Here is a 22,028-nt window from a genome sequence, read left to right as displayed (position 1 = left end):
AAAAGATATATAAAACAAGAACAAAGATAAGATTAATAGCAGATTCCTCAATGGATATAACACAACTGAGGAGTCAGTGGAGCAGCACATTTACAGAAAGAAAAAACCCAGCCTAGAAATCTATACACACACAAAAAAAATCTCTTTCTAAAACAAAGGCAAAATAAAGACAGCCTTATTTTTTAAAATAAAGTTATTTATTTTAGCAAGCTCTATACTCAGTGTAGAGCTCGAACTCACAACCCCCAAGATCAAGAGTCCCATGCCCTTCTGACTGAGCCAGCCAGAGTAAAGACGTGTTTAGACACACTAATACTATAATAAATGTTAACAGAAGTCCTTCTAGCAGAAAACAAACAAAACCCAGAAATCCAGATCTATAAAAGGAATAAAAAAGACGAACAAGGGGCATCCTGGGTGGCTCAGTGGTTTAGCACCAGCTTCGGCCCAGGGCCTGATCCTGGAGACCCGGAATCGAGGCCCATGTCGGGGTTCCTGCGTGGAGCCTGCTTCTCCCTCTGCTTGTGTCTTTTTTTTTTTTTTTTTCTGCTTGTGTCTCTACCTCTCCCTCTCTCTGTGTCTCTCATGAATAAATAAATAAAATCTTTAAAAAAAATGAACAAAAAAAAAGAATTAAGTAGTAACTACCTGGGAAAATGTATAATATTTAATGTGTAAAATATATAAAATTTAGTATTATTTAAATCTCTTTAAAAGATAATTGACCATTTAAATAATAGTAATAATGTGGTGTTGGGTTTATATCATATGTAAAAAAGTAAAATGTAGGACAATACCATAAAGATCAGAAAGTGGGAAATGGAAGCATATTATTTTAAGGTTCTAATAATATTACATATAGAGAAGTAGTATAATATTACTTGAAGATAAGATACAACAATACCTCATCACAGTCTAGAAGCCCTAAGGCAATTGCTAAAATAACATATAATTACAGCTAATAAGCAGAGGCTGGGGTGTGGACAAAATGGGTGAAGGTGACCAAAGGTACAAACTTCCAGTTATAGAATACATAAGTACCAGGAATGTAATGTATAGTGTGGTGACTATAGTTAATAATAGTGTACTGTATATTTGAAAACTGCTAAAAGAGTAAAATCTTTTTTGTTTTACATATTTTATTTATTTGTTTGAGACAGAGAGAGAGCAAGCACATGCAACTGGGGTGGGGGTGGGGGAGTGTAGAGGTGGGGAGGGTAGGAGCAGAGGGAGGGGGACAAGCAGACTCCACTATGAGGTGAGTGTGGACCCAAGGTGGGGCTCCATCTCAGGACTCTGAGATCATGATCTGAGCCGAAATCAAAAGTTGGCTAACAACCAACTGAGCCACCCAGGTGACCCCTAAGAAAGTAGGTCTTAAAAGTTCTCATCACAAGAAAAAAAAATGTAATTATGAGTGGCAATGAATGTTGACTAGATTTATTGTGGTGATCATTCTGCAGTATATGCATGTATGCATTTTTTTATTTTTTATTTTTTATGATAGTCACAGAGAGAGAGAGAGAGAGAGAGAGAGAGAGAGAGGCAGAGACATAGGCAGAGGGAGAAGCAGGCTCCATGCACCAGGAGCCCGATGTGGGATTCGATCCCCGGTCTCCAGGATCGTGCCCTGGGCCAAAGGCAGGCGCCAAATCGCTGCGCCACCCAGGGATCCCACATGTATGCAATTACTACATTGTACATCTGAAACTAATACAATGTTATGTGTCAATTATATATCAATTTTTAAAAAACATTTTATTTATTTATTCATGAGAAATAGAGCGACAGAGACACAGGCAGAGGGAGAAGCAGGCTCCATGCAGGGAGCCTGACATGGGACTCAATCCCAGGACTCCAGGATCACGCCCTGGGCCAAAAGCAGACGCTCAACCACTGAGCCACCCAGGCGTCCCATATGTCAATTTTTTAAAAAAAGAGTTCAATACCCTTCTCTCACTAATTGATTGGTAGAATATTAAACCAGAAAATGAGTAAAGATGTTCAGCACTTAAGCAACACTGTCAACCAACCGGTTCTATTTGACATTTCTAAAACACCCTATCTTGGAACGCCTAGGTGGCTCAGTGGTTGAGCGTCTACCTTTGGCTCAGGGTATGATCCTGGAGTCCTGGGATCAAGTCCCACATCAGGCTCCCTGCACGGAACCTGCTTCTCCCTCTGCCTATGTATCTGCCTCTCTCTCTCTGTGTCTCTCTTAGGAATAAATAAAATCTTTAAAAAAATAAAATAAAAAAATAAAACACCCTATCTAACAAAAACAGAATACACATTCCTTGCAGGTGCACATGGAAAATGTACCAAGACAGACCATATTCAAGGTGATAAAATAAAATTTTCTAATTCAAATCATACAAAGTAACTTCTCTAACCATAATATAGTTAAATTAGAAATAGAAAAATCTAAGGGGAAAGTCTCCAAATATATAGAAGCAGAACAAAATATTTTAAAATAACATGTGAGTCAAAAAATAATCAAAAGGGAAATGAGAAATTATATGGAAATAAAAAACACAACATCAAAATTGGGTAGATGCCTACAAACCAAGACTTGGGAAATTTATAAGCAATAAATGGTCGTATTAGAAAATAAGAAAGATCTCTAACCATAAACCTCCTAGAAGAACACTAGGCAGTAAGCTCTTTGACATCAGCCTTAACAACAGTTTTCTAGATCTCTCTCTTCTCGGGCAAGGGAAACACAATAGTTTATTTTTGCTTGAGATTATACCAAAATAAATCAGTAAAGCAAAAAGGCAACCTATTAGGGAAAATATTTGCAAATAATATATCTGATAAAGAGTTAATATCTAAAATATATCAAGAACTCTTACAACTCAACATCAAAAACAATCCAATTAAAAAATGGGCAGAGGACCTCAACAGACTTTTCAAAGAAGACCTATAGTTAACCAACAAGCACATGAAACTGGGCTCAGCATCACTCACCATCAGAGAAATGCAAATCCAAACCAAAGAGAGGTCTACACCTTACACCCGTCAGAATGGCTAGAATCAAGAAGATAATAAGCATTCATGAGGATGTGGAGAAAAAGGAACCTTCATACACTGTTGGAATGTAAATTGGTAATAGTCACCATAGCCACTCTTTTTTGGAGTTTCCTCAGAAAATTAAAAATACTATATGATCCAGTAATCTCACCATTTGATATTTATCCAGAGAAAGCAAAAACATCAATTCAAAAAGATATATGCAGGGCAGCCCTGGTGACCCAGTGGTTTGGCGCCGCCTTCAGCCTGGGGAGTGATCCTGGAGACCCGGAATCAAGTCCCACCATCGGGCTCTCTGCATGGAGCCTGCTTCTCCCTCTGCCTGTGTCTCTACCTCTCTCTCTCTCTGTCTCTCATGAATAAATAAATAAAATCTAAAAAAAACACACAAAAGATATATGCACCCCAATATTTATAGAATTATTTATAATAGCCAAGATATGGAAGCAACCTAAGTGTCCATCAATAAATGAATGCATAAAGAAGATGTGGCATTTATATATAATGAAATGTTACCCAGTCATAAAAAAGAATGAGATCATGCCATTTACACAACTTAACATTTTCCACTTAAGGATGGACCTTAAGTCAGACTGAAGAAGATAAACACCATATTATTTCACTTACATGTGAAATCTTAAAAGCAAAACAAATGAGCAAAGAAGCCAAAAAATGGACTCTTAAATACAGAAAACAAACTGATAGTTGCTGGCATTGGGTGGAGGGTGAGTGAGGAGTGAGAAAATAAGCAAGATCTCCAATTAATGACCTCAGCTTCTACTTTCAGTAGTTAGAGAAAGAGTAAATTAATTCCAAGGTAGGCAGGAGAAGGGCAATAAAAATCAGAATGAAAATTAAGAAAATAAAAACCTAAAACAATAGATAAACATCAATGAAACTAAAGCCCGTTGGAACGATTAGGAAAGAATGCAGTACAAAAGTTACCATTATCAAGAATGAGAAAAATGACATTACTAGAGATTCCATAGGTGTTAAAAGGATAATATCATGAACAAATTTACACCAATAAATTTGATAATTTGATAACTTAGATCAAATGACAAATTTCTTAAAAGATACAAACTGCCAGAGCTTGCCGAGGAAGAACGATAAGATCCAAATAGCCCTATATCTATTAAAGAAATTGAATTAGTAGTTGAAAGATTTCCCACAAAGACAACTCCATGCTCAGAGGGCAGCACTGGTGAATTCTAATTATTTACAAATTCTTCACAAACTCTTCCAGAGATTGAAAACGAGGGTAAATGTCCCAACTCATTCCATGAGTCCAGAGATAACTCTGATACAAAGCCAAAGATATTACAAAGAAATTGCAGATCAGTATTTTTATGTAATAAACAGGGATAACAAAAACCCTAAGCAAAATTTTTACAAATGGAATCCAATGTATGTGAAAAGGATAATTAATACATTTTGACCAAGTAAAGTTTATCCCAAGAATGCAAGATCGTTTTGACGTTTGAAAATCCACCAGTGTAGGCCAGTGGCACACGGCTAATTCATCTGAATAGAAAAAATCCATCAATGTAACTTACCTTGCTGACACATTAAAAAATATATATCTATAAACATATAAATTATATGTGATTATCTCCATAGATGTGGACAATCATATGAGAAAACCTAACTTCCATTCTTTTTTTTTCTTAAGATTTTATTTATTTATTCATGAGAGACTCAGAGAGAGAGGCAGAGACACAGGCAGAGGAAGAAACAAGCTCCATGCGAGCCCGACGTGGGACTTGATTCCGGGACCCGAGGATCACACTCTGGACTGAAGGCAGCGCTGAACCGCTGAGCCACCCGGGCTGCCCTCTAACTTTTATTCTTGGTTTAAAAAAAAAAAAACTCTCTGGTAATGAAGAATAGAAGGAAATATTCTTCACCCTGACAGAGGACATTTACTTAAAATCCCCTAACTAGCATCAAACTTAATGATGTTAAACTAAATCATTTTCCCCTAAAATCAGGAACAAAGCAAGGATGCCTACTCTCAATATTAAAGATTCTAGCCATTGTGAGAAAGCAAAAGAGAATAAATAAAAAGCATCCATATTGGAAAAAGTAAAACTGTCTTTTTTCACAATGACATGATCCCTTCTGTAGAAAATCTGATGAGATCTGTAAAAACCCTAAGAGCCAATAAATGAGCTCAGTGAGTTTTCCGGATACAGGATCTACATACAAGCACTGTTTCTATATACTAGCAATGAAGATTCAAAAATTAAAAATACCACACAGTATTGTTTATAATGGTACCAAAACCATGAAAAGTCAGGGAATTAAGTCTAACAAAAGATATGAAAGGCTTACACACAAAACTATGAACAACGCTGAGAAAAATTAAAGAAGACTTAAATAAATGGAGATACACTTTATTCCTTAGTCAGAAACTCAGTATTGTTTTTGGTTCTGCCGAATTCATTCTGGCTTCAACACAAGCTATACCAAAATCCTAGCAGGTGTTTTTGTAGAGATTTTGACAAGCTGATTCTAAAATTCACATGAAAATTCAAAAGATCGAGAATAATCAGAACAAATTTGAAAATGGCAACAAAATTTAAGGTCTGACACTAACATTTCAAGAATTATTATAAGGTAAAAGCAATCAAGTCAGTATGCTATTAGCATACATAAATTGACTAATGGAATAGATTAATGGAATTAAAGGGTCCAGAGACAGACATTTTTTTCAGCAACTAATTTTTGACAAAATTGCCAATATGATTTAGTGGAGAAATGACAGTCTTCTCATCTACAACAACTAAAGATCCTCATGTTAAAAAACAAAATAAACAAAACCTTGATCCATATTTTGCAACATAAAAAAATTTAACCTAAAATGAATCATAGGCCTAAATGTAAAACCTGAAATGGTAAAACTTCCATAAGGAAACGGGGGAAAACTTTTGTGACCTCAGGTTAGGCGAAGATTTCTTAGCTAGGACACCAAAAGCACAATTCATAAAATAACAAATTGTTCAAATTTCTGCACATTGGAAGACACAGGTAAAGGATAAACAAAAACAGAAATTCCAAGGTTGAAAATAATTTCAGAGCATATATCTGATCAATTACTTATGTTCGGAATATATGAAGTACTCTCAAAACTCAGTCATTAGAAAATAAACCAATTTTTTAAACTGCCAAAAGTTTCAGGGGTAAATTCACCAAAGAAGATATGACCAGCACATTAGGAAGTACTCAATATCACTGATCACAGGAAAACACAAAATAAAACTACACTCGGTAAAACACCTAAAATTAAAAAGATATTTAATGACTGGTGTTGACAACCATGTGGAGAAGCTAAAATGCTCCTACAAGGCTCGTGGGAATGCGAATGGAACAACCACTTGGAAAACCAGTTGGACGGTGTCTTGAAAACTTAAATACATTAAAGCATATGATAAAGCTCTTCTACACCTGAGTATTTACTCAAGGATTGTAAGCATGCGTCCCTGCAAAGATTCTTCAGTGCAGATTGGTAAAAGCTCTCTTTGTCATAGCCTCAAACGAGCAAAAACCCAAATGTCCATCAACAGAGAAACGGGTAAGGGAGCTATAGTTTATTCATGCAGGGGAATTCCACATGGATCTACCTCCAAATAATTATACTGGGCAAGAGAAGCCAGACACTCCTCCCCTCAAAATAGAACAGGCTGTATTATTCCACTCATAAAATTATAGGAAATGCAACTTACCTTATAGGGACAAAATACATCAGTGGTTACCTGGGTGTGGTAGAAGAGGATGGAAAAGAACAGGAGAGGTGGCTGGTGGCTGAGCCTGGTGGCTCAGTGGTTTAGCACCGCCTTCAGCCCAGGGTGTGGTCCTGGAGTCCCGGGATCGAGTCCCACGTCGGGCTCCCTGCATGGAGCCTGCTTCTCCCTCTGCCTGTGTCTCTGCCTCTGTCTCTCATGGATAAATAAAATCTTAAAGAAATTTAAAAAAAGGAAAGGAATGGGTGGAGTTGCATGGGCAACTTTTGGGTCTGATGGACATATTCATTATCTTGATCATAATGATTTCATAAGGTGTACATATGCTAAAATGTACATCGTGCAGTTTCTCGTATGTCAACTATAACTCACCAAAGCTGTTAAAGTTATTAATTTCATAAGATAATGAGAACCTAGCTTAACCTGATCATCCCTATGGAGAGATGGGGGGAAAAGGAAGACTTTCATAATAAAGGAACTCCCATTCCGGAACAAATCAAAGCTTGAAGACTGTTTCTTACAAAGGTTTGCTTCTTTGTTTTATTGTTGGTTGTTTGTCTTACCTTTCATCGATGCTAGTTCCCGAGAGTCCCCATAAGACTGTTTTGATATAGAGTGAGCAAAAATCCCATACCCCAAAACCCTCTAGAAAATATCCTGCTCCTTTAAAATTCAAAATGACCCATTTGTCATCATTAGAGGGAAAACAGTTTCTCTGCTGATTATAATCCAAACTTGTTATGAAGTTACAGCCAATGTTCAGTCTTACAAATCATGATTACTCCCTGAGACTATAAACCAGGGAAATAGGAATGCCCAGCTTAATGAATTGATCACCATTGTGTGCTTGAGGCCTCTTTCTTCTCATCCTTTTTATTCTAATGTGCGGATATAAATTCATTCTGTATAAGCTTGGATTCAGTTTATAAAATTTAGCAGAAAGTCTTCAGAACCCACAGAGCCCAGGTGGAGAGATTCTGTTCTTTATCTGGCCTCCTGCCTCTGCTATAGCTTCTGAATGGATGGAAAGTCTTTAGAGCGAGGCTGTGCCCCCACCCTCCACCCCCAGCTCAGCACCTGTCAGATCTTGGGAGAAGGCAAGCACAGCAGTGGAGCAGAGAGGGGACAGAGTTATGTTTCAGTGAGCATCACAAAAGGCAGATGAAACCGAGGCCAGGACCCCAAAGCCCCGTGCTCTTGGACTGTGCTATCCGAGGCTTCTTTACATTATTTCAAAATTATAATAAGCAACTGTTTTCATTTTGAGAGATTCCCTTCACGTTTCCTTTCTGCTCCTCGGTTCCAAACTTCATGGCTCTTCAGAAACTCAACGTGGAGAAATTTCAAGTGGGAAAACTCTAGCCACCTGTGAGAGGCACAGAATATCATCAACTGCTGAAAAAAAAAAATGGCATTGGCATTGGTTTCTCCACCTGGCTTTGTATGCGGTATCCAGAGAACAACGCCTTCCTTGGAGACTGTCTCAGGACAGTCACTTGAAGTGACTGTGAAGATGAACAAGGAATCAACAAAAGCAGAAAGTGGCAATAAAGTGACTTTATGAGGAATTTTGGGGCTTATGTTCATATTCCCCATTCATTGATACACCTCCCCCCTCAAACAGTTGAAAGATTTTGGCCATAAAAATTGCCTTGATTAGAGAATTATCAAAACCCATTTCAAGAATATCCCATTTCTATACCATCTTATGGGTGAAGTGCTTTTTATTTTGCCCAAGTTCCTATCTCCTGCTCACAGGTTTTAATTATAACAGTTATCTTAACCATTTACACATTTACATACACTTTTTCCCCACCACTTAGCCAAGAAATTTCCCACAAACACTGCCTATTTTTTTTTCAACACAACATACATATGGCCATTACTTTTCCTTTTGTTTTTTTCCCCCTCTTTTATCCTCAAATGTATTTTCCCATTCTGCTTCCATTCTTCTGATGCCTACACATTTTGCAGACTTCTACATTTCTATTCTTTCCAGACCCATTGTTTTTCCTCTCTTCTCCCACTCAAAAGGTACCTGTGAATGAGCAGCAAAAAAAAATCACCTTGGTACAGAACCATCCGGAGGCTTTGGAGACGTGCAGACCTGGACTTGGACCAGGGACCTAACACCTCCATCTTTCTGCTTCAGCATCTTTAAAGGGCCTCGTAGTGTTGTGGGGATTGAATGCGATGATGTAAGCTCCAAAATACAGCTGCCCCCACTCTTCCCTTTTTCCTCCCTCCCCCCGTTTTTTTGGCCAAGTGGACTCCAAATCTTTTTGTATTAATACATAAACAACATCAGTTGAACTTCCAGCCCTGTGTTCAGTATATTATATGTGCTGTCTATACTATCTCAATCATTATGATCACAGTGTCATTCCCGGTGCTACCCCAGCTTGCAGAGAAGGGGACTTAGGCTTACAGAGGTAAAGTCACTTAGTTCCCCGAAGTTACACACAGAATAAGCTGCAGGACTAGCTTTGAGCCTCTGCTAGCTGGTTTCAGAGCCTGAGCCCTTGCATACTGAGCCCCTTCTTGTTCTAGGACCTCCATGCCTTTCTTTGGAGAGACCCTATTTTTCCTTCTTGTTCTAGATGTATCCTCTAGCTTTGATCTTATATTAGTCCTATCACCTGAAATATTTTGCCAAGCAAAATAGATAAGAAAAAATTTAATGCTGATATTTTTAACACTGATATATATGTGCATATATGTATGTGTTATATACACATACACAATATATAGATTTTTTGGTCTTTTTTGTGAAAAGACTCCCATGAGTTCCTGTCTTCGTCTTCAACTTCAAATTCTGTAGTTGCTTTCCGATGCCTAGCAACCCTGCCTGCACGTCCAGGGACTCTTTCCGTCTCCCCTTGGAGGTAGCCTGGCATTTGCAATTCCCTCCTCCTCTTTCTCATGCTTGGTTCACCCTTCACTTTGTCTGCTGTGTAGCTTTTTCTCTCCAGAGCTGGGCTTCCCCCTCCCCAGTCTTCAAACCTCAGGCAGTGGGTTTCAGAATTCTCTCTCCAATCCTGTCTTCTTCATATGGAAATGCAAGAACTGAAAAGGACCCTGCCTCTATCAGGCCTCTTGTAATAGTCTGACTCCCGTGTTTATGCTCACCTTCTGAGGCTTGTAAGCCTCCCTTCTCTGTGCTCCACTGGTGGGCAAGCTGACAGAGGCCAAGGACCCCTCCTTTGAGGGGGTTCAAGCCTCACAAGGCACTGCCCTCACCCTGGCCTGATCCCCTGTCCACCTCACTCTGCTCTCCCTGTCTTCTTCCCAAGCCATTCTGGGTACACCTGGGAGGTCTGCTCTGATCATCCCCAAAAGACTTGTTATGGGAGTAATAAGCCTCTTCATACCTCTTGGTATATGTGTGTGGGATCATTAGTTTGGGTGTCTGCACCACATTTGGGGTTGAGAGTCCACCCTGCTCCTGCAGAGTTCCCGCACTTGCCACTGAAGGAAGCCTTGTCCTCTTTCCTCTCTCGAGGGCCCTTCTGAGTCGGCTGCCTTGGTACAGAAGGTGCCCAGACATTCCTTGACTTGCCTCACTGCTGGTCTAGCCTGGACTGCTAACTTTCCTGACCTTAGTACCTATCCCAATTGACTGTTTTCTTTCTTTCTTTTCTTCATATAAACCAAGAATTCTCACCAGCCTGCCCATTATTTGTGTTTATTTAATATTATAGTGTTTTGTTTCTCTTATGTTTATCATTTTCCATTTGGGGTTGCATTTTGCTTCTACTTCTATAGCATATTCTTTATTCAATTTAATAAGTGTTACTGATCAGTCGTGTGTCATACAAAAGATGGATTTGTTGGACAAGGAGTATTTCCAGTCATGGTTTCGCAACTTTTCAGTCAGCAAGGGCTCCTTTACCTTAAACCACGCTTCTATATTTACAGTGGAGATAATAAATACTGCCTCTAATTATTGGAATGTTCATTTTATTTTTTAAGATTTTATTTATTCATGAGAGACAGAGAGAGAGGCAGAGACACAGGTGGAGGGAGAAGCAGGCTCCCTGAGGGGAGCCTAATGCAGGACTTGATCCCAGGATTATGCTCTGAGCCAAAGGCAGACACTCAACCACTGAACCACTCAGGTGCTTCTGGAATGTTCATTTCAAAGGTAATGTATTTTCCAATTGAAAAGATAATATATGTGTGTGGATATATAAAAGATAGACAAAGACGTCTCCCTCTTACCTCAGACCTTCCCACCCCCTTCTCAGAGGCAATCACTTTAACATTTTATTAGGTATTAGGTATATACCAGGTATATAACACACATGTATATCCCTATATACACACAAAATTTTTAAAATTATACCTTTATAGATATATGTAGACACACATGTAAATACTTATTTAAAAATCCTTACAATGGGGCACCTGCATAGCTCAGTCGATTAAGTGTCTGCCTTTGGCTTAGGTCATGATCCCAGGGCCCTAGAATCAAGACCCATGCAAGGAGCCCACTTCCTCCCTCTGCCCACTTATGCTCTGTGGCTACCTCTGTCTCTCACAAATAAAATTTTAAACAAAAACACAACCCTCACAAATGGGGTGCATGATTGGCTCTGTCAGAAGAGTGAGTGACTCTTGATCTCAGGGTTACAAGTTTGAACCCCATGTTGGATGTAGAGATAGATTCATTCATCCGATAAACAACCAAAGGCCTCACAAATGAAAATACGCTATATGAAAGTAAGCCTTGTCTGCCTTAAGTGCTGCTTCTCTAGGGCTCAGACAATACCTGGCCTATATTTATTTTTAAATTAATGTTTTTACATTTTTAAATTTAAATTCAATTTGCCAACATATAGTATAACACTCAGTGCTCAATACCTGGCTTTTAGAAGGCACTCACTCAGGGACGCCTGGGTGGCTCAGGGGCTGAGTGTCTGCCTTCGCCCTCAGGGCATGACCCCAAGGTCCTGGGATCGAGTCCCCCTGCTTCTCCCCCTGCCTATGTCTCTGCCTCTCTGTGTCTCTCATGAATAAATAAAAAAATTTTAAAGCACTCATTCAATAGTTTGTTGAATGAACGAATGCTGTTCACAGAATTTATCTTGAGAAGTGTCCCTTGTCACACAGAGGTCCTACCTCATTCTTTGTAAAGCAAAGGTGAGTCCATGTTCTAGGTTTGTTATTAATTTATTTAACTGAGAGACTACGATGGACATCGAGTTTGTTTTCGACCTTTTTTTGCCTCCAAGATTAATAAGAAGTAATGTTGCCGACGTCTCTCACGTCCTGCTTTCCCACTCTGCTGTTTACAAAAAGTTCTTTGCCCTTTTCAGGAATAAGCCATAAAAATGCATCATCCCTTTAGAGGTTTCCAGCTTTTCTTTCTGGAAAATAAAACCGAAAAAACCCAAACGGTGAAAGCTGCCTTCCTTGGAGACTGTCTCGGGACGATCACTTGAAGTGACTGTGAAGGTGAACAAGGAATCAACAAAATCAGAAAGTGGCAATAAAGTGACTTTATGAGGAGTTTTGGAGCTTATGTTCATTTTCCCCATTCATTGTGCACCTCCCCCTCAAACAGTTGAAAGATTTTGGCCATAAAAATTGCCAACATTTTTCCTTTTCAAGAATACCCCATTTCTATACTATATAATGGGTGAAGTGCTTTTTATTTTGCCCAAGTTCCTATCTCCTGCTCACAGGTTTTAATTACAACAGCTATCTTAACCATTTACACGTTTACATACAATATTTCCCCATCACTTAGCCAAGAAATTTCCCACAAACACTGCTATTTTTTTTCAACACAATATACATATGGCCATTACTCCATGCATCTAAATGTAAGAGAAATATTCAGTTGAAAACGTAGAAAGTGTTGACAAGCAGGCAAGGAGAGTCTCTGACTGGAAAAAGGATTTTAAGTAACTTAGAAAAAAGTGACTGCTTAAAAAAATAATTAAAAAATTAAAAGATACATTTAGAAAATTTGTAAGTGTCCCCTGGAGTACACAGATGTTATCTATCTTCAAATTGATTGTAGCCAACATTGTTTTTACTAGTTTGCTCTTGGGCAATTTACTAGGAATTGGAGATTAAAATTTTAAACAATGGAAGTATTGCTTAAGTAGAAGAGTGTAAACAGCTTAAGACAACTCAAATATTTCAGATTGAGAGGGACGAGAAAGTCTAGGTTGGAGGGAATCCCTGGTTCATTAGAAGTACCACCTAAATTCTCTACCCCTTGTCATTCTGGAAAAATAGGCCCAAAAGGATAATTGGCCAATGAAAGATTGCAATGCTATTTGACTTGTAACAGATCAATTAAATATAGGCACAGCTCATTTTATTGCATGTTGCTTTATTATACTTGGCAGATATCGTGTTTTTTTTTTTTTTTAAACAAACTGAGGGTATGTGACAAGCAAGTCTATTGGCACCATTTTTCCAATAGCGTTTGCTCATTTTGTGTCTCTGTATCATTTTGGCATAATTCTTGGAATCTTTCAAACTTTTTCATTATTATCATATTTGTTATGGTGATCGGCGACATTTGATGTTACTATTGTAATTGTTTTGGGGTGCCATGAATCATGTCCATTGGAGATGGAGAACTTAATTGATAATTATGCATATTTTGAGTGCTCTACAGCTAGCCATTCCCCCATCTCTCCCTCTCCTCTAGCATCTCTATCCCCTGAGAGGCAACAATATTGAAATTAGGCCAATTAATAATCCTTTCATGTTCTCTAAGTGTTCCAGTTAAAGGAAAAGTCCTACATCTCTCACTTTGAATCACAAGCTAGAAATGATTAAGCTCATGGAGGGAGGCTTGTCGAACCTGAGACTGGTCCAAGAGGCCAAGCTTTTGGTTTAAGAGCCAAGTTGTGAATGTGAAGGAAGAGCTCTTCAAGGAAATTAAAAGCGCTACTCCAGTAAACATACGAATGATAAGAAAGTCAAACAGCCTTATTGCTGATATGAAGAAATTTCTAGAGGTCTGGATAGAAGACCAAACCAGCCACAACATTCCTTTCCACACAAGCCTAATCCAGAGCAAGGCCCTAACGCTTTTTAACTCTATGAAGGCTGAGAGAGGTGAGGAAGCTGCAGAAGAAAAACTTGAAGCTAGCAGGGATTGGTTCATGAGGTTTAAGAAGCCATCTCCATGCAGTGCCTGGGTGGCTCAGGTTAAGCATCTTACTTGGTTTGGGATCAGGTCATAATCTCAAGGTCATGAGATCAAGCCTTGCATCAGGCTCCATGCTCAGCATGAAGTCTGCTTGTGATTTTTCCCCCTCCCTCTCTTACCCCTTCTGCTCGCATTCTCTCTAAAAATAAATCCTTTAAAAGACAAAAACAAAAGAAGCCATCTCTATAACATAAAAGTGTGAAGTGAAGCAGCAAGTGATGATGTAGAAGCTGTAGCAAGTGATCTAGAAAATCTAGCTAAGACAGTGCAGGAAGCCACACTAAACAAATTTTTATTAAAAATGAAACAGCCTTCTATTGAAGGAAGAAAATGCTGTCTTGGACTTTCAGAGCTAGAGAAGTCAATGCCTGGCTTCGAGCTTTCAAGCACACGCAGACTCTCTTGTTAGAGGCTAATGGACGGGTGACTTTAAGTTGAAGCCAGTGCTCCTTTACCATTCAAAAAAATGCTAGGGGCCTTAGGAATGGTGCTAATTCTTCTCCGCCTTCTCCTGCCCCCTTCTGCCCACCTTTGTTGTTTGGAACAGCAAAGCCTAGGTGACTGTATATCCACTAATAACATGGTTTACTGAATATTTTAAGCCCACTAGTAAGACCTACTGCTCAGATTTTTAAAAATATTACTGCTCATTGACAATGTACCTGGTCATCTGAGTTATCTGATGGAGATGTATGGAGATTAATGCTGCTTTCATGCCTGCTAACCCAACTTCCTTTCTGTAGCCCTTGGAACAAGGAGTCTTTTTCACTTTCAAGTCTTATGATTTAAGCAATACATTTCATAAGGCTGTAGCTGCCATATATATAGTGGTCTCTCTGATGGATCAGGGCAAAGTAAACTGAAACTTCTGGAAAGGATGTGCCATTCTAGGTGTCATTAAGAACATCCATGATTCATTGGAAGAAGTCAAAATATCAATGTGAACAAGAGTTGGGAAGAAGTTAATTCCAAACTTCAGGGAGGACTTCAGTCTTGAGGAGCTCAAGACTTCAGGGAAGGAAGTAACTGCGGATGTGGTAGAAACACCAAGAGAACTAGACCTAGAAGTGGAGCCTGCAGATGGGAATGAATGGCTATAATTGCATTATAAAGTGTTAATGGACAAGGAGTTGCTTCTTATGCATGAGCAAAGAAAATGGTTTCCTGAGATGGAAACTACTCCAGGTGAAGTTGCTATGAAGACTGTTGACCTAATAACAAAGAATTTAGCATATTACATAAACTTAGTTGATAAGGCAGGGAAAGCATGTGAAAGGATTGACTCCAAATTTGAAAGAAGTTCCCCAGTGGGTAAAATGCCAACAAACACCATCACATGAGAAATCTTTTATGAAAAAAAAAAAAAAGAAAAGAAAAAGAAAGAAAAAAGAAGAATCCACTAATTGGCAAACTTCACTGTTGTCTTATTTCAAGGAATTGCCACAGCCACCCCAGCCTTCAGCCACCAGCACCCTGATTAGTTAGCAACCATCAAAAAAGAAATTAAGACTCACAAAAGTTCAGATGATGGTGAGCATTTTTTAAGCAAAGTATCTTAAAATTAAGGTATATACATCTTTGTTTTTTAGACATAATGCTATCACATATGTAACAGGCTACAGTATAGTGTAAACATAACTTTTATATGTATTAGGAAACCAGAGTCATTTGCCTTCCTTTGTTGCAATAGTCACTGTATTGTGGTGGTCTGGAACTGAACCTATAGTATCTCTGAGGTATGCCCGTTTCATTGGCTTTAAAAAAAAAAAGTGAGATTAGAGATTTGAAAAAAATCTGTTTAATGTTTTGTTGGTTTACAAATATTTTTTCACAACCTTGTGATAGAAAGTTTGACCAGCTTCATGGAAGACTTCTTGGTTGAAAGTCATGAAAGGATCTCAATTTTAAAAATGGAACTGGTGAATACGAAATGGAAAATCTCACACACGCCCTGTCAGTAGAAGGGAAGTTAAGAACCAAGAGACTATTTCCTGTAAATGCTTCATTTACTGAAAACCATGATTTCTCTCTTGACTAATGAACAGCCACCAAGAATCTCTTCTCATCCTCAAGCCAATGACTTCCTACTTGGACACTGCCTGGACTTCCCCTTTGCACTCCTTGTCCATAAATACAGCCTGCTCCAAACACATGCTACCGCATGCATTTCCCAAATTGTAATTCTTCTGTTATTCCCAAACCCTCCTTCAATAAAGTGGTAGATATTCCCTCAGTTTTTAGTGATTCAAATTCCCCTCAGTTTATTTGAGTTGACATTCACAGGTGTCAGAAGAGGAATCTGAAGGAGACAACTCCCAGGACAGTGACTGAGAATTAGGGTGCACTCGGTTTGGATCGAAACCTATAGACGTTCCTCAGAAAAAAACTAAAACTAAGACTGATAGGCAGAAGTTGAGCACCTAAATACTGCTAGAACATTTGCCACTTTCACCTGAAAGACAACAGTCTCTAAAGCACAAGAATCCCATATAAGGATAATATGGACATATGGACAAGTGTCATGATTGCTTGCCACCCACAAGAAAATTCCATGCAATGAGGGATATTTGGTCAAGAATCAGACAAATTGGGCAGAGACTGTCAGCCAAGAAACACAAGTATCTCTCAAAAGGCACACTGTTAAATAAAACCCAAGTCCCAGCCTTCAGGCTATCGAGGATTTTCTTCTCCTCTTGAGAAAAATCCAGATGTGGGATCCCAGTCATTAAAATGCTCTAAGGGTGGCCCCCTCTTTGGGAAACCCAGTTGGTTTTATGTTAGACATTATGGTCTCTCCTCACATTAATTTTTACTAAATGGACGAATCTTACTAAGACAATCTAGAATTACAATGGCCATTATGAGGAACATCCCAATTAGACAAGATCCCTCCTTTATGAAGTGCACTTGAAAGGGTTCCCCTCAAAAACAGAATGGGATACATACTTTAATTGGCATGCAGAAGCTTCTAGAAACCTTCAAGATTTTAATAGCTTCATTGGAAGATTCATTGCAAAACGCTAATGAAAAATTATGAAGTAACTAAAAGACTGTAAGACTTAAGTGACTCCCACTGCTTTCTCCTATTCTCCCTTAATTAGGTACTCAGGCTACTAATCCTCTAACTCATCTTTCCACTCTGAAGAGTCTATAGGATCATAAATAAGTCTGCCAAGTTAGTGGCCATAAGGACATCCCCATATCCACCCTCAAGGGTTGATAGGACTCTGAAGTGTTCTCCTGTAACTGTTACCAGTCATTTCCTTAAATAGCCAAGGGAAAAAAATTAATATAAAACTGCCAAATTCTGGTAGATACTAGAGCTACATGCTGTACTTTGAACTCCACTCACTCCAGAGCCTGTAGATGGGATCCTGAGAAAACCAGAGATGTTGGTGAAAAGTAAGGATTCCTAGCAGATTCAACTTTCCTGAATCTGTCTATAGCACCCAACTGAAAGAAAATTAATTTTCATGTTGTCCCTTTCTAAATCTGGACCCACATTTTTAATCCTTTATCTCCCAGAGACAGCTATTGCCTTCTTGTTTGCCCCCTTCTGTGTCCTGAGAACTCAGCTTGGCAACCATTAGATTGGGGGTGCCAAAATATTGCTAGACAGAAATGTGGATCCAACTCCATGTTTAGGTAGGGTCAAACTGCCTACTGCCAGCCCTCAAGAGAATTGTCCAAGTCTTTTTTCCTCTGGCTATCTTTCGAAATTTCTCTGGATCTTGGGAGTGTGGTATCCTTTGCATCATCCTCGGGGAGGCTTGTGTCCAAGAGAGTTGTTCAGTATTGCCAGGAATATTTACTCCTGGCTGAACCCTGATGAGATATTTGAAAGGATTTTTCTGAAGTAGCCCTATGGTCAGAAGTTGAAAGTGAAAAGAGATATTGAAAGCAAAATCAAAAGCAGATATTCAGGGCCTCACAGAAACTTTTTTTTTTTTTTTTTAAGTCTTCTTCTCTAACCTAAAATGAAACTGTACTGAGAGGGAAAGTAAAAAAACAAAACAAAACAAAAACATTCCAAAGACAAACAGCTCTAAATCTAGAATGCAGGAATTTTTCCAGTTTCCATCTTAGTTGAAGATCTTCCCCCTGGTCTAAGGAAACAAAGTGAAGATAATGTAGTAGGATGGATGGGTCAGCCTATGATGTCATTCAAGTTCCAACCCAATTCCTTGAGGAATTTAAAACCATGTTCCTTGTCTTATGGAATTCAATCTTTGTAAGAACAAGAATGCAGCTCTAGAAGCAATTTAAATCCCATTTTTTTAACCATCAACCTCCCAAACACTCCCCTACTCATCTCAAAAGGCCTGCATATTATTATAAAAGATGTGGTGTTAAGAAACCAATGTTCCTCTTGGAATAGCCTCCATCCTCTCCATGTGCCTCTGAGATGTCAGTGTTCTCCCTGGTTGCCCCTATGAACTCTGAACTAGGCTCATCTCTTTGAAGTGCAAACTTCAGGGGGTTTATCCTTTTCAAAAGAAAAACTGGAGGGTAGAGGAAAGACCATTTGGAAGACTTAGGTGAATTTTCTCAAGTGTCTTGTCCACAAATATTAGTCAAAAAGCTTTAACCTTCTGAGCAGTTAATTTTAATTTATTCAACTTCCAGAAACAATTTGGATTCAACCATTCTTTCATAAACTAGTGAGTTGTATTCATGGCTAAAATTTTACAACAAAAGCTGTAAGATCTCTATTGTGTCTGCCTGTATTTTTATGTACATCTATGTATATGTGTATGTATGAGACAAGTGTGTGGAATTTTTCTACCTCTGGATGGTATTGCTAAAGTTAATTTGGCTTTAATTGGCTAAAAGAAAAAGTAGGACTTACCAAATTAAATATTCCTAAAACTCTCAAAAGTATAAAAATGAACCCAAATGTTTTTCACGTTTACATGATCTAAGGTAAGTCTTTAGTGCATAAAAGCTAATTGGTTAGTCTAATTAAAACAAATGTGTCTTTAGAGCTGTCAGCACTAAATATTAAACTTTTGTTCTGCCTAAGTTTACTGAAGGTCAAATAAACCTGTGTAATCCGGTTGTAGAATTTCTCAGCAAGAGAGAGAACTTCAGATGATGGTTAGGCTGTTTAAGGTCTCAGGAAATTTTCTTGAGTAATCTAAGCCTAATTACTAAAAAACAAGTAAATAAAATAGACGTAAGTAAATTTATGAATGAACTTTTCATCAGTAATTGTGCATTTTAAAATAGTTTCTGAAATCTTTTTGGTTACTTGAAACTGTAAAGTTATACTGACAGAAATTAAAGGACGTTGAATGTTTACTGGAATGTTTACTGGAAACAATTATTGAACATAGATTTGTCTACTTTGCACTTCCAATTTACAGAGGAACTAAAGATACTTGTATCCATGTTGGTAAACATGCCACACATTTCTAGAAGTGTATACTTCTAAGAACTCAAAGTTTTTTTTTTTTTATATATATAGAAATTTGCCAGTAGCACAGAGTTCACAATTGTTTACCCAATTTTCATTAGAAATTAAGGTTAAGAGTTACAAATTCAAAAATATGTAATTAAAACTCATAGAAAAAGAAAAGAAAAAGAAAAAAAAACTCATAGAAAAAGAAAAGAAAAAGAAAAAAAAAACTCATAGAAATAATAAGGAAACATCTCTGTATGCCAGGAAAGGAGAATGTCAATTTTAAGCAGAAAAAGGTATGAGCCTGGACTACTTGCATGTATGTTAGAAAGAAAGAAATGCCCAGCTGTTTAAAGCTATAATCATTTGGAGTTTCTCTGTTTTAAAAGACAAACCACATGCATTTTCTCCCACAAAGTTCCAGTTAGGTAGACAGGAAAAAAGACCCATCATTTTATTTCAAAGAAGAGAAGACTAGACATAGAAAAATAAGTGGAAGCACTGAGGTTAAGATCCGGGACTCCCGGGCATCAGTCTAGGACTCTTTCCTTACAAAGCTCTGCAATTAATTTGTTCCATGGCCTCAACTTTATTTATTCCTTTTTAAAGATTTTATTTATTTATTCATAAGAGACACAGAGAGAGAGGCAGAGACAAGGGCAGAGGGAGAAGCAGGCTCCCTGAGGGAGGCCCGATGCACAACTTGATCCCAGGACCCCGGGATCATGACCTGAGGGGAGGGCAGACACTCAACCACTGAGCCACCCAGGCTCCCCGCCATTGCCTCAACTTTAGACAATGATTTTGTATTCACTCTCAGACATGGTATGGAATTGCGACTTTCCCACTATAGAAATAAAAACTCATAAGCCTTGATTAAAAAAAAAAAAAGAAAAGAAAAGAAAAAGGTGTGAGGAATGGAGGTGTATTTCTATTCAAGGAAAAGAAAGTAATTGTGTCCCAAAGTAATTTTGGTTATTTCAGAATGGGAAAAAGGCAAATAAAGGGCAAAATGAATGGATTTAGAAGGCTGGGAAGAAAGAGGGGAATGGGTGGGGTGAGGAGAATCATAACTTGTGTGGTCAAGCTGGCTAAAATAGAATCAGTTTATTACAAGTTTTTTCTTTTTAAAAAAGTTTTACTATAAATAGTTACTTATATAAAACTCAACCTTAATTTTCTTTCAGCTACTGAAAAGAAAACTTTTCTTGGGCTATTGGTCTGCTCCTGGGGTAAGAGATTGTGAAGGATTTTATTTTTATTTTTATTTTTTAACATCTTTCAGGCTAACTGCCTGGACAGCAAAGATTTTGTGTCTTAACAATATAAGTGTTGTTGTAGAAGTTTATGTTGTCCTTACCAGGTCTTTACTTCAGAAAACCCATTCTTCTCAATATTAAGAGAGCTAAGCTTTGTTCACAACTAGGTAAGTTTCCATGTTTACCTTTAAGATATTCTATTTTACTTTGGTTTAAGATTTCACAATGGTCTGAGATCCTTTTCAGATGCTCAAACCCTTTGACATTTTGACAACTTCCCCAAATCAAATTCTAAATCTTATTATTTTTATTTTTATTTTTATTTATTTTTTTTTTAAATTTTTATTTATTTATGATAGCCACACACACAGAGAGAGAGAGAGAGGCAGAGACACAGGCAGAGGGAGAAGCAGGCTCCATGGACCGGGAGCCCGACGTGGGACTCGATCCCGGGTCTCCAGGATCGCGCCCTGGGCCAAAGGCAGGCGCCAAACCGCTGCGCCACCCAGGGATCCCTAAATCTTATTATTTTTAAACCTTCAAAGTAACTTTGAGATTTCCCACAACAAAAAAAATCTCAAAGGACTTGTCTCTCATTTGGTAGAATGTTAAACTAATTAGGTTTATTTGACTTGTTAAGTTACATGGGAAGTATTCTCAAAATTCAGAACTGAGGCTATATCTTCTCAGCTTATATTTGTATAGATGCATGTTCTTAATTCAAGTCTTCTAGAAACTTATGGAATTCCTGGAAATCTGGTATGTTCTGGTATGATTTTATCAGTCATAATTCCAGTTATCTTAAAATGTTGGAAGCGGAACAGAAAGTCTTTGGCAAAATATTATCTTAGGCTAATTATGTTTAAGAAATAACAGATCTAGAAAAATCTCTGAAAATTGAGTAGAAATTACCCATTTCTAAGAAACATTTACATTTATAAGGAAGATCTCCATTTGTAAGGGGGTCTCCCTCTTTGTACCAGAAGAGGAGGTCTCTAAATCTCTAGAAACTCTTGTCAATGGAGAAGCCAAAAAACTGAAAGCTGCATAACAATCTATCCTTGTTTCCCATGATTTCCGTGGTAACCTCCCATAACTGGCTCTCCCCAACATTTTATTTTGTGTTGAGCTGGAGATGCTATTTAAGGTGGTGGCTTAGACCACTCAGTTTTCCTGAGTGTCTCCAACTTATACAGGTGGTATACAAGTTGTTATTAAACTTCTGTTTTTCTTCTGCCAATCTGTCTCTTAACCTACGGTAGTCTCAGACAAAAACCTAGAAGGTAGAAGGAAAATTATTTTTCCTCTCACTCAGTGATGCACAGAAATAACCAAATTTCCTCGTCAATTCAATTATAACAAACTCACCAGATTTGGAACCATGGGCATTTTAAAGACTTTTTTTTTTTTTTTGT

Source organism: Vulpes lagopus, chromosome 2 (genome assembly GCF_018345385.1).
Source record: "Vulpes lagopus strain Blue_001 chromosome 2, ASM1834538v1, whole genome shotgun sequence".
NCBI classification, from domain to species: Eukaryota; Metazoa; Chordata; class Mammalia; order Carnivora; family Canidae; genus Vulpes; species Vulpes lagopus.
This window is presented reverse-complemented; position numbering follows the sequence as displayed.